Below are 15,856 nucleotides of genomic sequence, written 5' to 3' on the forward strand. Positions count from 1 at the left end.
ATCAAATGCACTAAAATCTACGCACATACAAGTGGGGTGTGATGTATTAAAAGGTGCCACCCATCATAACAAGTTAGCTAATGAAGTATATGCGCAATAAATATAATGAACGTTCGCTGATAAAACTAACCTTATCGGATGTGTAATCTGGTGTTTTATGGGTGACGTTATCGCGAGGTACACGTTCGGGGAATAGATGGCTGCTTGTGTATGAGGAAGTGCAGTTGAGAAAGAAAAATGCACAGCAGGTGAAAGATCGTTATCTCTTAGGTGTGTGTAATGGAGGAGTAGACGAGGATTAAGCTGAAAGACTTTTAAAATTAGTTTTTATATCCCTTCTGGAACATAATTACCTTCCAAACAAGGTACGTCCAGTTTGATTTCCTCTGGTGAAATGAACGTTAAATCATGGTTAAAAGGTTACCAGTGGATAACAGTGACTGCAAGGTTTTTGAAGTTTGCAGTCACGGTTATAAATTCTCCATTCAGCACATAAGGTTCTGTTGGCTCAGGGAACTATTTTTCCCCTACACGATCAAAGTTTAAGTTCACTTTATGCTCAGATAGGCTAATCGGAACTGAATCTACAGTGTAAAGTATATCCCAACCGCTGTACAACCTATTTCCATCCGGAACCCCTTGATATCAAGTAGACATTTTAAACCATCAATAGTCCTACTCTACATAGTCAGTCTAATGTTAATACACAATATAGTAGAATAACATCCCAACAAATACACATAACAGAACATTGTTTTCAAGAATAATTTCGAGAAAAACTGTAGATCCAACTATACATGAAAGTCCTGCATTGTTTATTTATTAAACACTACAGGCAAATGCCCAGTTACAGTGCTTTGAGGTATTGTGTGAAAGTACAATCCCAAATTGGGTCCATACAAGGATATAAGGAACAGAAAATCAACAAGATTACAGTGCTTAATCAGTTCGTATTGTTACGTAGAATTTTTTAAGTAATTCTTGCATTATGTTCTAAAAATTACAATGTTGGGTTTGTTTCAAATCTACCTTATAAACAGGCTTCATGGAATAATTACGTTAACATTCTTGTACACTGCACTACATTCAAAATGCAATCTCACTTCAAATTTTGAGATTCTTATTTTCCAGTTTGATTGGTAACCATGAAACATCAGAAATCAGGAGATTTTCAATGATTATTAAATAATCATAGCATGAATGTGAGCGAAATCTGCAAAATGCTGTTCTGATACAGAATAACACCAAGGAGAATAGATTTTGAAACATTGTAATTGCCCTATAAAAATAAACAAAAGTAATTAGGAAATTAAGTTATTTGGTATCGAATTTGGAAGAAAAATGCTTTCCTGAAATTTCAAGGAATTTCGTAAACTTTAGAAGAGTGATGGCTAATTTCAGTAATGTTTTTTTTTTTTTGTTTACATACACAGACGAACTCTATATAAAGTATTTCAGTTGTGGCACATAACTACTTGAATTATTTTTTTTAGATGAAAACTCTCAGCATACTACACTCCTTAAATAACACTAACTAGACTCCTTTTAAACATGTATACAAAATATGTTGTATTAAATATGTCGAAATCTGGTTAAAATTCCAGATATAAAATATTGTTTGACTTGGTATCAGAGGCCTTATTTTCTAAATGTCTTAAATTTGGGAAATTACTACTAAACTCTTGGCCTTAGACCTCCTGTTACGCCAGGGAGTTCAAGTTTTATTGCTGAATTCTCAATTATATCATCAATATTATTGACATTAATAAATGAAAATTGCAATTTCCCCTTTTCGTTTGAGCAATTCTACCTGGATCTACTCATACAATGTGATGCATGTCCTTTGTTTCCTAGAACCGCTCAAAGAATATAAAGTAAGTAGTAAGTAGTACTTTCGGTAGTAGTTAAATTAGGTACCCAACCAAAAATGACTCATTTACCATGCGCCATTTCCTTCCATTTATCGCCTGTCCACATTTCCTGGTATTCATTTCCGACAGTGTGCTTTGCATTAATTTCATTTCCCGGTTTTCACTTTTCCTCGTGCCGTGTTTGTTTTCACTGGTTGATGACACATGCGCATTACGTCATGTGTGCGATCAGGGGCACCCAGCAACGAAAATGTCCCGTTTCACTTTGAATTTTCGATGCAATATTTCCGCAGGTTTGCACAATTCCTTTTAATTTGCGAACACATTTATTTCAGAATTAACTGGGCAACTCCCGGATTTCAATCTCGTTTCTGATTTTCGTTAAACAAACCGATCTATTTTCCTGTAAGTCTTCGTTGTGCTGTTTCTTCCGATTAAATAACTCCCAAGAAATGCCAATGTCAGCCACTGCATACCGGTACATACAGGTAGGAAGGAAGTCATAAGTAGGTACACATTTTAACGATTGCAACATTTATCCAAATGTAAAACCTGTTTTTTTCCAGGAATTGTAATGTTAAAATGCTTTTATCTCAAAGTAAGATTGAGCACATTCGTCGTTTTGGCATTTGTGCGACAATATGTGATGAACTGATGCAGATATAGGGTGTTGCCGAATAACGAAAACACACTCTTCCATCTTACAAAGGACATGAAGGTTAGCGAAAATAAATATCGGTGGCAAACACGATTGCATACACACTGGTTTATCGAGGTTTAAAATGCATAAGATGTTTTAGGATAGTACGTGCATATTTAGGAATTTAGATATATTGATATTGAGCATGATCCTCACGTAGCGTGGTGTTTACCACTGTAAGCATATATTTACCCAAGGGGAGTTGGTAGGTACATACCCCTTCGGCCCAGCATTGAAAAAAAAACTCGAATGCAGGAAAATATTGAAAAATTAATAACTAACGGGCAGGAAAAAGTGACGTAAGCTTTTCTTACAAGAATCCCCAGCACGTCGTTTGCGCTATCGTCTTTGGTGAGAACAGTACACACATCCGCTGGTATTATTGTATTGGAGTATTTAATTCACTCTGAAAAACTCAAGATAATAATTTTCTCGTGTGATAATGAACACGTAACGTAAATGCAAGGTCGTTGCTTTCAGTAAATTTATCCTTCTTTCCAAAAATAATGAAGACTGACCACTGATATAAAATAATGTTCCTCTACCTGTTTTTAAAGTTACATAATGTTTACATTATATGAGTCAGAACGTCCTGGTAATCCCATACTTGGAATTATCTTATTTTATCAGCGTTCTGTCTTCTTCTTTTTTTTGTAATTCTGCAACTCAAAGCGCAATGTGAGTCTGTAAAAATGATAACATATGAAAACGGTTTGATACAAGAGTGATATATCACCTTCGAAACAATCTTTGATTGCATTTGTTATTTTGTTCTTGTTGAAACTCAGCATTATTCTTCTGTGATACTTAAGCTGTATGTTGGTTTAGGGAAAACTTCTCTAAATGAGTTCCCAAGGCAATGTTACAAGATGTTATAAGTTGGTACTTGGTCATGTATTAGCTTTCAGATAATTCTCGTTATTCACAGTTGAGTAAATTACGAATGTGACATGAATTATGAATATGAAAGAATTTGTAACTTGCTCTCTCTTCGAGTTTTATTAGTATCCCCCCCCCCCCCCCCAAACACACACACTTCCCGTTTTACCTAGACCTGCTGAAGATACGGTTTTGCCCATCAGCTGTACCTAACTGAAATTGCAAATGTTCCTTCGCTTTCACTTTCTTACATGATTTGTGGAAGATTATATATCATATGTTTGAATGTGCCGAACGTATTTAGGATATCGCAAGGTAAATACCCCCTTCCTACCATCTTCACTGAGGTTATGTCTTGGTTTTCCTCAGTCAGTTCAGACGAATTATGAGCTGGCACCTTCAAAGAAGGTCTTCTTTCCATTATCCTCTCACCTAACTAACTTATATTAATGTAATTTGTTTTTCTGTTATTTAACGTCGGTTTTTCTTCCACTTTTGACTAATCATGAAGATCAGAATGAATGATAATTGGATGAAAATGATGAATGGTCACTCACAAAGAGCACCCATACAGAGGCTGGAATTCAAACCCGGGAATTTCAATGATGAGATCGAGAAAGTCGACCACTTAACGCGCTCGGTTATCGGGGAGACTAAACTGGTGTAATTAAAGCACAATAACAACATTTCTCATTTGCTAATCACCTAAAACTGACAGATATTTTATTTTCCCTCGTAAGGTGCAATGGCGTAATTTTTCCCCCATATAATAAATCGACATGAGTGCCCAACATATCCGCTAATGTATTCTCTTTATGCAATGTACTCTGGAAAGCAGTACGAATGTGCAGAATAACTTTGGACACCTCAATTCACAGTATGCTTATTGAAAGGTAATAGGTCCACTACATGCTTGAACGAGAGTCTCAAGACCTTTTATTAACTTGTACGTTCATTGTAATATAAGCAGTGTAGCCAGTATAAGGGTCCAGATCAGAACAGAGTTCGAAGTAATTTATGTTCATGTTACCATCGTACCTTGTTTCTCAGAGCACAAAATATATATCTTTCTGATTAACACTCGCTCGCTCACCTAGTAACATACTTGCATTTTTATGCGTCACTATGAATTCCTCTGACATATGTATGCATGTGATGTTTCTCATATGTCACCTGCATTTACATGTACGTTTCCTTCCAGCGACGCAATCAGTTTAATGCGCATATCGTGATTAACGTTCTGTTTTGTTTGCAATGTCAAGTAGTAGTTTAGTCGCCTATAATTACTTGCAGCTCTGTAGTTTCACGATATTTCTGCATTGCTGGCATTCCGTGCATAATGGATCGCCTTCTTGTTCTTGTTTCGTTTTAATGAAGGCAGCTTGTGCCGTCTCCGGCAAAATTTCAAATGAATAATATTTTTAGTTTTGTGCGAGCCGTAAGGGTCCTGGCAAAGAGCCCAGAATTGGATTTGTGACAGGGAAGGACAAAGAAGTAAAAGTGGAGCCGGGATCTAAATATAGCTTTTCTCTCCGTAGGTCAGATATCCCTCTCATTTGAATGGGAAGGGTGTGGGAGAGTCGAATCTCTCGAGATAAAGATGTGAGCGGAAGGTTATTTTTGGAGATAGAAGTAGATTTTCATTCTTCCATACATGAACATGCATTTCTTTTTTGCTACGATGTATCTTAATATGTAGACAATAGAACATATAGTGATGGATAGCTGAGCGTTAGGTGGACGACTCAAGTCTCGCTTCTGAAGGTTCCAGGTTCGAGTCCTGCCTTGTGCGGGCCTTTGATTCTTCATCATTTTCATTCAGTAGTCCGTCACTCATCCTTTTCATCGTCCCTATTAGCCAAAAGTGGAAGATACGCCAAAAGAGAAAGAGTGTGTCAGAGAGTATCCTTTGATAAATGCTCATTCTATTAGTCACGTTATACACACCTCTCCAAAAGTTTGGAATATTGTTATGTTAGACAATATGTGATAGACGCGGCCTTGGAATGCAACAATGGACGTTCTCGTCTTTTCGCCGACATACGCCACCGTGCATATCACCTATTGCCTAATATAATAATATTCCAAATTTGTTGTGTCTAATATAACAATATTCCATACTTTTTTGTGAGTAGTGTATGTCTTGGCCTCCCCGATGGCGCAGTGATAGCATCGTCACCTTGTAATCAAGGGGTCCCGGGTTCGATACCCGGTGGAGGCACATGATGGTTCGGATCCCACTTTAAAAACTGTAGGTCCGGTGCAGATTAGCCTTTCTGTGCTTAAAGTGGACTTAAATAAATAAAAAAAACTGAAAATAAGTTATATTTCTTAACATCTATTACACAGTTGTTAGAGTAGAGTGGGTTCATCTTTTAAGCAAGAGTGCGCCCCCCCCCCCCTCGTTTAGCTAATTAACACTAAAAAACTATAGTTAAACAGGATATACTCTTACTTGCCGCACTTTAAACAAAGATCTGTTTTACCTTTTTGCAGTTCAACTACACACACACACACATATTCATATTTACATTATTTGATCATTATTACTTCAGAACGTAGAGCATTATTTCAGACACATAAACCGACTCGGTGGTCGAGCGCGTTAGGTGGTCTCCTTTCGATCTCGTCCTGGGCTTGGGTGTTTCTTGTGAATGCCCCTTCATCCCTTTCATCTATTCAAAACTCACCATCGTCGCAATTAGCCAAAAGTGGGAAAAGAGCGACACTAAGTAACACAAATACAACAAGATCAACGTATATGTGAGTTGCTCATTGTGTCTGAAAACTAAATACATGTCAGCCCATATGGTACTTGTCTAAAAACATTGGCATGTCTTGACCCTATAGTTTTTAGGGTACCAATTTTCCAAAACCAGCCGCGATGGTCTAGTCGGTACGGCGTCTGACTGCCACGCGGAAGATCCGGGTTCGATTCCCGGGGTGGGTGATCTAAGGTCGGAATTTTTCCGGCCTTGTCCCATAATAAAGCGGCTCTGGGACTCACCCAGCCTCAATTGGCACCTGTGGGGGTAAAGGCGGCTGGAGCGGGGTGATGATCACATCACCTACAAAATGGCCGAGATCGAGAATGTGTGGGGCCCTATCCCCTAAATGTCCCTTCACGTCACATATGCACGGGGAACTTTACCTTTTTGAAACAATTATCCACAACTGAAGAGAAAAGTGTGCATGTTCCACTGTGGTGCCAAAGCGTCTGTGTTTATCATATTTATAGAATCTTGGTGACACCCGCGTGGGTACTTAGAAGTCGTGTGGATAGTGGAAAATTCATCGGGCACGTGGAGGTTCGTGCGTGTTCCGTCGTTACTGCGACGCTTGTTGGCAATGTTGGTAAATTATTCCGAGAACACAGCGTAATAACAGCAGGTAACGCCGTTTCCTAATTCTTCTCGGAAATCGGCCACCCTTAATACGGGGTTACAAACGTCAAGCGAAACTTGGGCATGTTCAATAATGATCGTTAGAACCCATGTGGAAATCTTACCTTCCAGCATCATTGCATTATGGGTTAATGACTCTGAGGACACCGACCCGCCACTAGCCACAAGCCCGTTAAGCGCTCGGTAGCCGCAATGTTGCATGTCGTGTTTCATTCTTAGGCTTTCGTGATTCGTCACGAGTCAGTGATTTGTGTTTTTTCTCCCCTTTGCCCATTACAATATTCGATTCGATTTGTGTCGGAATCGTGGGTGGCGACAAGTGTGACAAGTGGAGATATAGAGCACAGTAAGTGAATGCGTAACTTTTACTTATTACCTACAGAATATACTGCGAAACAATTTCCGTTCCTAAGCTTAGGACCAGCACTAGAAGTGGGAAGGCATGCAGGAGTACACCATTCTCAACTAGCATCCTCAAAACGCAAGCAAACATACTCCTCCTCCACACCTCAACATCTGCTTGAGTCGCTATTGGAATTGCATGGGCTCTTTACTGATGATATATACCTTAACGATCATATCACAGTCGCCATAGTAACCATTACAGTGGTTAATTATAAGCTAGCCTTTCCTGGCCGAATTCGTTGTTAATTATCCATTGCATGTGGTCACGTCATCGAGGTGAGGTTATTGTGAACATTCAGGGAGAGGATTTAGGAAATGTCGCTTCCACATCGGGGAAAATCGGACCGTGGTTGAACACAGCCGTTTTCATCCTAGAAGTTATGTTTCCTTGTTATACACTGATGTAATTTTGGTTGCTTAAGTATCCTGGTTTGTGCTTCACTGATATTCCCATAGAACCTATGTGAAATCACAATGTCATACACATATAGTACAAGTTTTTTTTTTCAGTGCATTGGGAACTAACTGTACAGTATTTAACTTTTCATAAAATTTGAGAGGATATGTTTATTCCTTTTCTTTAATTTATTTGACAATAATTTATTGCAGTGTTCCTTTGTGTGTGTGACCACTTGAACATACACACGCACACGCACGCAGTAGTGTATTTGAAACTCTATTCCAAAACGCCCATCTATTAACTGTGATTTTCAAGGAACCATTATTTTGAGTGCCATCTGCGTTCATAGGTTATTAGTTTACACATCTTTAAACAATTTTACGGATAGTCACTATATTGTTAAGGTGATTCGGTACTCTGATACGTTCAAAGGGGGCGAAATTTCCAGTCTTCCACATGAGAAAGCGTAATCTAGTCCTATGTATTTTCTTATTTTGCATGTGCCTAGGTGGCTTCACATTGGCTGGGTGCCCTCACGGCTCATTACTGTTAATGGTGTTATCTACATGAAGTTGGCACCTTGGAAAGGAACTTAACAGAAAGTAGTATACATGAAATTAATATTGTGTGTGTTCACAGGAAACGAATTAAATTTTTGTGGCGCCAACTGTTAGACGTTCTGAGTTGCAATCTTTGTCGTTAATAGTTTAAGCTGTAGTCACCGGGAATTACACGTAAATTCAACTTGAATTTTCATCACAAACGTGAAATATTTCGGCATCTAATAATTTAATCTCGTGAATGAAGACACGTGGAGGTTACAACCGATATTGTATTCAAACATTTATTAAGTGTTTATGGTGGGCGAGGGGAGACTATCTCCCTTAGTTTTTACTCTTGTCAACTTCGATTTAAAAATGAATGCAGCTTAAACTTCAATCAACACTTTGGCATTTAAGGGTGCATATTTTTTTCTTTATCACATAGCAATTGCAATTTAAAGGGGAATGCAATTTATGCTACAAAAGAGGAATTATTCTGAATTTTGGAGCTCCCTTCTAAATTAAACAAATTTCGTCTTCTAAATTAATTTAGTATATGATCTTGTGATGTGTTTTCTGTGCCTTAAATTATATACTGTTGAAAATGCAACAGTATTGTATTAGAATCCGTGGATTCACTGCATTCAGCCGAGAGCGTAGTATCAAAACAGGAAAAATGTATACGTAGATCATTCAATTTTTAGCCTTCAAATTTTAGCAATATCGCCTTGAACGTCGGGAATTATACTTTAATATTGTATTGGTCTTAAGAGTAATCATACTGTATTTGTTTGGTGCCGGTTAACCGGATGTGATAAAGCTTGATTCTCAGGAACAGAATGATAGCATTAGTACTTGTTTCGGCTTGGAAAGTTCATCCCATACGATATACCGAGAAACCGCGTGGGGTAACTTTGCACGTGGCATCCTCCACTCGGTTGGGGAACACAACGTAAATAACTGCAGACGGTTCTTTCATTAGCTGTGTAATTTTGGAAATTCACGGTGGTCATTACTGGGGGACGAATTACCTCATTTGGCCGTGTCTTCTCCCCGCAGTGAAACATGACGCAGGAGACTTCTTGAATAAAAGGTAGCTTTGAGATCAAAACGACACGTGCCACTTGGAAACGAACCTTCAGAAATAAATGCAACCTTTCGTTCCGAAGTGACTTGAGCTAAACGTATGTTGGTCGCGCACGGGCAGTGAGACATTTTTTTACAGACTGGAAGCTGCCTCAGGGAGATTTCAGAACGTAGCGACACGCGACAAATTTCGCTTGGGAACGAGCCAAGCAACTACAACGTTTCACATCATAGCAGCATGACAGGCTGCACAAGCCTCCATTCGATTGGTAAAATCTTCAAGCGACACGCTTGATGATTTCACCGATCGAACGCAGACTTCTGCGACCTGTCATGCCGCTACGGTGTGAAACGTTGCTGTTGATTGGCTAGTTTCCAAGCGTCAACTGTCGCCTGTCGCTTCGGTGTGCATTTTCTCTAAGACATCTGCTGTTTATTCTCTCACTAACGGAATGCAAAAGCCGTCCAGTGGATACTGAGATAGGAACAAGGTGCAAATTCAATTTTTTGATGGGGATGCTATTAATTGCTGGCGTAAGATGTAAACAGGACATGCATAAATTAACAAGGAAACAGTATATTTTGGAGGGGGAGGTAAATGCACATTATTGTTAATATTATGATCTATAACAATCCATTAAAACAATGAATCATCTCTTCACACCAAATGTCGTTCACTGTTCTACTTTTGGCTTTTGGTCTGAATATACTTTCTCTGAATTATTACATTTTTGCAACATCTGTATGAAGTCACTTTTGTATCCTACAGCATATATGATCTGCTTTATAGAATGAATTTGTTAATTAAATTAGCATTCTCTGAGTTTATCTTCCTCACTTTCTTGATGATGTGCGAAGAGGCGTGTGCCCACCACATGTTAACGTGAATGTGTCTACAAGAGTTTGCAACATCGAAGGGCCATGTGGTGGCCACGTCTCTTCATGCTTTATCAATGTTGCGAAGAAGATAAGGTCCGAGCAACAGTAGCAAATATTTAAAATGTCTCTATAACAGCCTGAGTACAGTTTGTCTTATACACACTTTGAACCATTACCAGATATAAAACCAAGGCACCCAGACAAGCAGATTAGGAGTTCCGGTTTGCGCTTCTTGAGTGTAATGATTAACGTGTGAAATTAGGCAAGTCTTCAAGTAAACTGACCATAACGGTCATTAAGCGAGACTGATGCTCAGTAAGCACTGCTCAATTACTTAATGTCTTTTTTTTATATATATACATGTTCCCTTACAACAACAAACCCTTAACGGTATCAAACCCGAGATCGTAGTATATTAAGCGGGCATTCCCCCTAGTATGATCATGTAAATTTTCAGATTAGCACAGAGGAAGAAGCAGTGTTTGTAAGTCTACTATCTGTTTCATAATTATTGACTCCTAACTTCAGTCTTCGCTCTTCATGTTCTTTGGAATATCCTTTTTCATTCTAGAATGTGTTCAGAAATTAACAAAATTTACGTTTCTAACGCCCTCCTTGTTGATAAATTTGAAATTCAGGTAACTAACTTCGAAACTGTAAGATTTGAAACGATTTCCTGTGCACAACTTACATAGACGAGTCTCCACCGAGGGCGAGAATCCGAACGAAGCACCCAGAAATGTCGTCCACAGCAACTTTTAGAAGATGATGTATCTTTTTTTAAACCATCTATAATGAATTTTCTTCTTGTTATATTAGTAGCAATTTTATATTCGTACTTACAGAGAAAGGCGAGATATTTTTAACGTACGAGACCTAGTCTGGCGTGAAACCCGAAATCTTGGCACGATTTGAAATAAAGAACATACACGTGAAGAATGCCGACTGTGAAGAATATATATTTTTATCCCCCGACAAAAATATCATAATTTCCTTCAATTATTCTAATTTTTACGCCGTTTCTATACATGTTCAGTTTAATTGTAAGGATGAGAATGAATGGTGATTAAATTACAACGATGAAGAGACAAACACAGGCACTCGTGTTTATGACACTTCTATGTTGTTAACGATACCATTTAGAGTCATACAAATCAGATGTGCCCGTGACTGTTGAAACTATATGTACAGTCACCGGCAATGAAAATGGGATTCTTAGATCACCGCTTCCCAGCAAGACGTTATGTGTCTTGCCTAACTCTACGGGGATAAGTGGGTTTTAGTAGCAGATTTTCAACAACAACTCCTACCATCGCCGTAGAGTTAGGGAGAACACGTGACATTCTTGCAGGGAAGCGAAGCGTGCATTTCAGGATGTAGGTGTCCCATTTTTATCGCCGGTGACTGTACGTATGTACGTAAATTGCGGCTGCCTTACTAGCATGGTCTTATAACTTCCGATGCTCGATATTATACTGATGCTATTGTCACGAAACGAGAATAACCTCCATTAGATACCTCCATTTGAATGCCTCGTACAATGGGATCCATGAGTATTACCGTCCAAAATATCCATGACTATTTTCATATTTTTTTCTTCCATCCTATGTCTTGAAATTCTTGAAGCTATTATTGGGTCAAATAAAATACCCGAACATTGTGATGGACAATTTGCACTGTAATACTCATGGATACCACTGTACAACCGTAGATTTGACATTCTTGAAAATTTGATTATTTAATTTCTATTTAAATGTAGGAGCCGCGCTTTATGAGGAAATTCGCTTGGAGGAACTGATTGGATGATGGAGTTCTGGAGTGTGGGGCATTCTTATTAGGTAGAATCAACTCGAGTGTGTGTCTCTCTCTCTCTCTCTCTCTCTCTCTCTCTCTCTCTCTCTCTCTCTCTCTCTCTGTCTGTCTGTCTGTCTGTCTGTCCGTCCGTCCGTCCTAGGTTCAAATCTCGAACAAGTTTGAGTGATACATTTCGTGGCAGTAACGGCCTCCATGACTGAATAGTTCGTACACCGAACTACGACGCTAGGAGTCCCGGCCTGGGCATTTTCATCAATTTGATCATATCATCACTCATCCTCATCTTCGCGATTAGCCAAAAGTGGAAGAAAAGCGAGGTAAAAAAACCAAATCAATTAATCAATCAGTCAGTCATCAGTGCACAGCTGTTACCCCATCTAGAAATGCGTCTTTTTAAGAAACTTCCAAAGGCCTCCCCAATGCGGTAGTGGTAACGTCGTCGCCTTGTAACCAAGGGCACCCTGGTTCGATACCCGGTGGAGGCACGTTGCACGGTGGTTCGGATCCACTTTAAACTGTCGGTCCAGTCCGTGCATAAAGGGGACTTAAAAACAACAATTAAACAAGAAACGGCCAAATAGAAGTGCCGCCACGAACTATTCGAAGTTATCTGCGGAACAGCCACTGTATTCTTGACATTGAAACGCTGCACAGAATCTGCGACTCATCTGTAAGTCTAGGGAGAGGCGCCCTTTGTTATCGACGAGAAGCACAAAGACTTCGTTATGCAATAAAGCAAACTGGCGCCGTGATCATCGTAAATTCGAATTCGCGATAAGTAGGGTGTGCACGGAGGCACGTACTGTCAACGGGAGATAATACTTCGGTACCATACGTCACAGACAACACTCCAATTCGCAGCAAGTCCCGGTTTATCCGTGCGGTAGTTTTGATGCGACGGATTTACTGGGCGTCGATTTTACGCTTGGCTTGCCAGCATTGACAAGTTAACTGGTTGGAGCACTAAATTTCACGACTACAAAAGTGAAAAGATCGGTCGTGTGTCTCTACACTCATCTCATCGTATGTACTATATCCTCATAAATCAGTGACAGGTTAACGATCTTTTCCCGTTGGGTAGAGGGTGGATGACCTTCGAACCGTCACCAGCTTGGTTCATTCATAAGTTCGAGACATCGTCTCTACGGATATCGTAAAATTCTAGACGTCAAGGAGTGGAGGTAATATTTACTTTTTCGTTAATTGATGATGTTATATTGGTTTCTGACATTTGTGGGAGGAGGAGGGTTAGATGTCAATGTCGGCCCCACGACCAGCCCCCAACTTGTAGGGGGTTTGGTGCGGGACACGTCCAACTGCTAGCACTTCGCGAGGTTGGTTTCTCGAACATGCTGATAGGACCAGACGTAACGTTCCTTCCTAACCAACTTACGTGGATTATTTTCACGATTGCAATTCTGATAATGCTTACGTTGTTAGGTTAGGAGACCAGGTAGTGGGCTGTTAGCAACCCATTTTCGCGATGTGCCTCTCACTCGACCCACTTGGAGGACCAGAAACTGTTCTGTAAGGTAGCTTTTAAACCGAAGCGACACGTGACAGGCCACTGGAAATGAATCTTCAGAATTAAATGGAATCTTTCGTATCGGAGTGACACAACAAGCCGCGCGTGTCGCTCGGACTGGGCCGTTTTCTCAATGACGTGTAATCCTGTCGCCTCGGTCTGTTGTTTGCACACGCGTTGTGTCTTCGGTCTGAAAGCTCCCTTAGGGTTACAGTTTCTTAGCCTTAACGTCATTGTTTTCATTCCTTCTGGGATAGGATTTGCTCGTTCTTATATATACTTACTGTAGCATTTGTGGGTGTATCACCTACTTGGCATTCCTGACCCCTTCCCCCCTCCTCCCTAATCTTTATAACCAAACATTCTTCTTCCTTTATCCGGCTTCAACAGTGCAGCATCTATATTTCTTACTGTGGTCTGTCCATACCGCAAAATTATTAAACCTGACTTCGTCCCTCCAAATCATGAAGGGTCCCAACGATAGCTACGATATTGGATAGCTGCTTTGTGTCCAGTTTGTGCAGCTCTTTGTTCAGTCCAGATCACTGCCACAAAGTTAACACAGCTTTGAGAAAAAATATTTCTCATCAGTAGTGAAAAACAGCCTACTACTATTTTCTTTACCTGTCTATGAAAGGCTTCAACTTCAAATGTATACAATTATGCGCGCACGCATATATATATTTCATGTTTCGTGCATCCCCGATGGTGTAATGGTTAACGTTATCGCCTTGTAATGAGTAGGATCCTGGGTTCAATATCCGGTTCCAGTTTTACACGATTAACATTTGTACTTAAAGTAGTGTCATCATTTGTTTGAGCAACGATGAATGCACAGATTAAAAATGATTTCATAACACCAATAAGCCTTGTTTCCATGATTATGAAAAACTATAAATATGCTGACCAAGGCAGTAATTTATTTTATTAAAAACATAAACTGAACATAACGTTTCAACCTTCTAGCAAGGTCTTCTTCAGACTCTGTAACAAGTACAAATGTACAAATGACATTTATACTTGATACAGAGTCTGATGAAGACCTTGCTAGAAAGTTGAAACATTACGTTTAGTTTATGTTTTTAATAAAATAAATTACTGCCTTGGTCAGCATATTTAGTTTTTCATAATGATTTCAGTCTCTTACAGTGGAGAGGAATTAAAGTGTTGCAAAAACTAGACGAGGAATTATTTAGCCTAATTTGTACTAGCATTCTCTAAATACAACAGCATTTTTTTTAAAAAAAATATAAGTTTTAAAAATAAAATCCTATAACATGGACTTTTTTTTTCAAATAAGGAATATATACCAGTATATGTCCATAGTTATTGATAGGTTTTCCTCGATTTCTTAAAAATCCTCATGAACTCTATTTCCTCTTGAACAACAATAGTATAATATGGTGTGCATTTTTATTAAACGCTGGTTATGGGTTGACGAGGAACAAATGAAAATAAGCAATCGCTTATTTCTCCTTTAAAAGTTGGTTTGTTGCAGGGCTCCCATGAAGTTTTTTTATCTCCCAATGCGGAGAGACCGGAGTGGTCATTGAGGGAAAATTTTGCGAAACTGGATCGTTCCGCTCCTCAAGATGACTTCCTACTCTTTTGTTCTGACCGACCCCAGAATGGACGGAGTAGAGTTTCCGTTAGAATAAAAGCTAACAATTGCTGGGAGTCACTGACCCTCCCTTTCCCGTCTACAACTGAGGGTATTTGCATACACACTTCCACCGCCACATGGGCCGTAGCATCACCGATTCATTCGAGCAGCACAGTACGATCGTAATGGGAAGTTTCATATCGATTTTACCGACTCGAATGCCCAAAATGAGAATCCAACTGCTTCATGTCAGTGGTCAGGATACAAAGTTGGCTAACTTTACTCTGTATGTGTATCAAAAAGTAGAAAATATATTGAGCCATCATGCTTCGAAATTTCATGTAGTAACAGCTGGCATATTAAAAAAAAAACACAAAAAAACTGTCTATTGTGCGTACAAGTCACACACAATTTTTTGGGTCAGATTTGCTTTTGTGGCCACTAAAATATCTGAAACGGTAGAAAAAATGAAGATAGCCGTGAAAGTCGTCGCATTGTTTCTCTTGGCTACTTTAAAACAAATAAGCAGCTATGAATAATATATCTGTCTGCCTTATTGGAAATGGAAAAATTAAAAGGCAGGAGACATATCTAAAATACAAAATTACTGTATGCATGCTGAATCTCTTCTTTTATTATGTCCCACTCACCACAATTTGATAAATCTTAGATATATTTTTTTCAATAAGTTGCCTGTGTGGAAAAAATACGAGAAATGGTAATACAAGATTGTAGCATTTATTACAA

At 39.2% G+C, this 15,856-nt stretch overlaps 1 protein-coding gene across 6 annotated transcripts in view; it reads left to right on the forward strand.

The window, feature by feature from the left end:
• Mical (Molecule interacting with CasL) overlaps nucleotides 1-15,856 on the forward strand; it is a 282,128-nt gene that overhangs the window by 63,018 nt on the left and 203,254 nt on the right. The window lies entirely within an intron of this gene.

Source organism: Lepisma saccharinum, chromosome 8, assembly GCF_977018435.1.
Source record: "Lepisma saccharinum chromosome 8, izLepSacc3.1, whole genome shotgun sequence".
NCBI lineage: Eukaryota > Metazoa > Arthropoda > Insecta > Zygentoma > Lepismatidae > Lepisma > Lepisma saccharinum.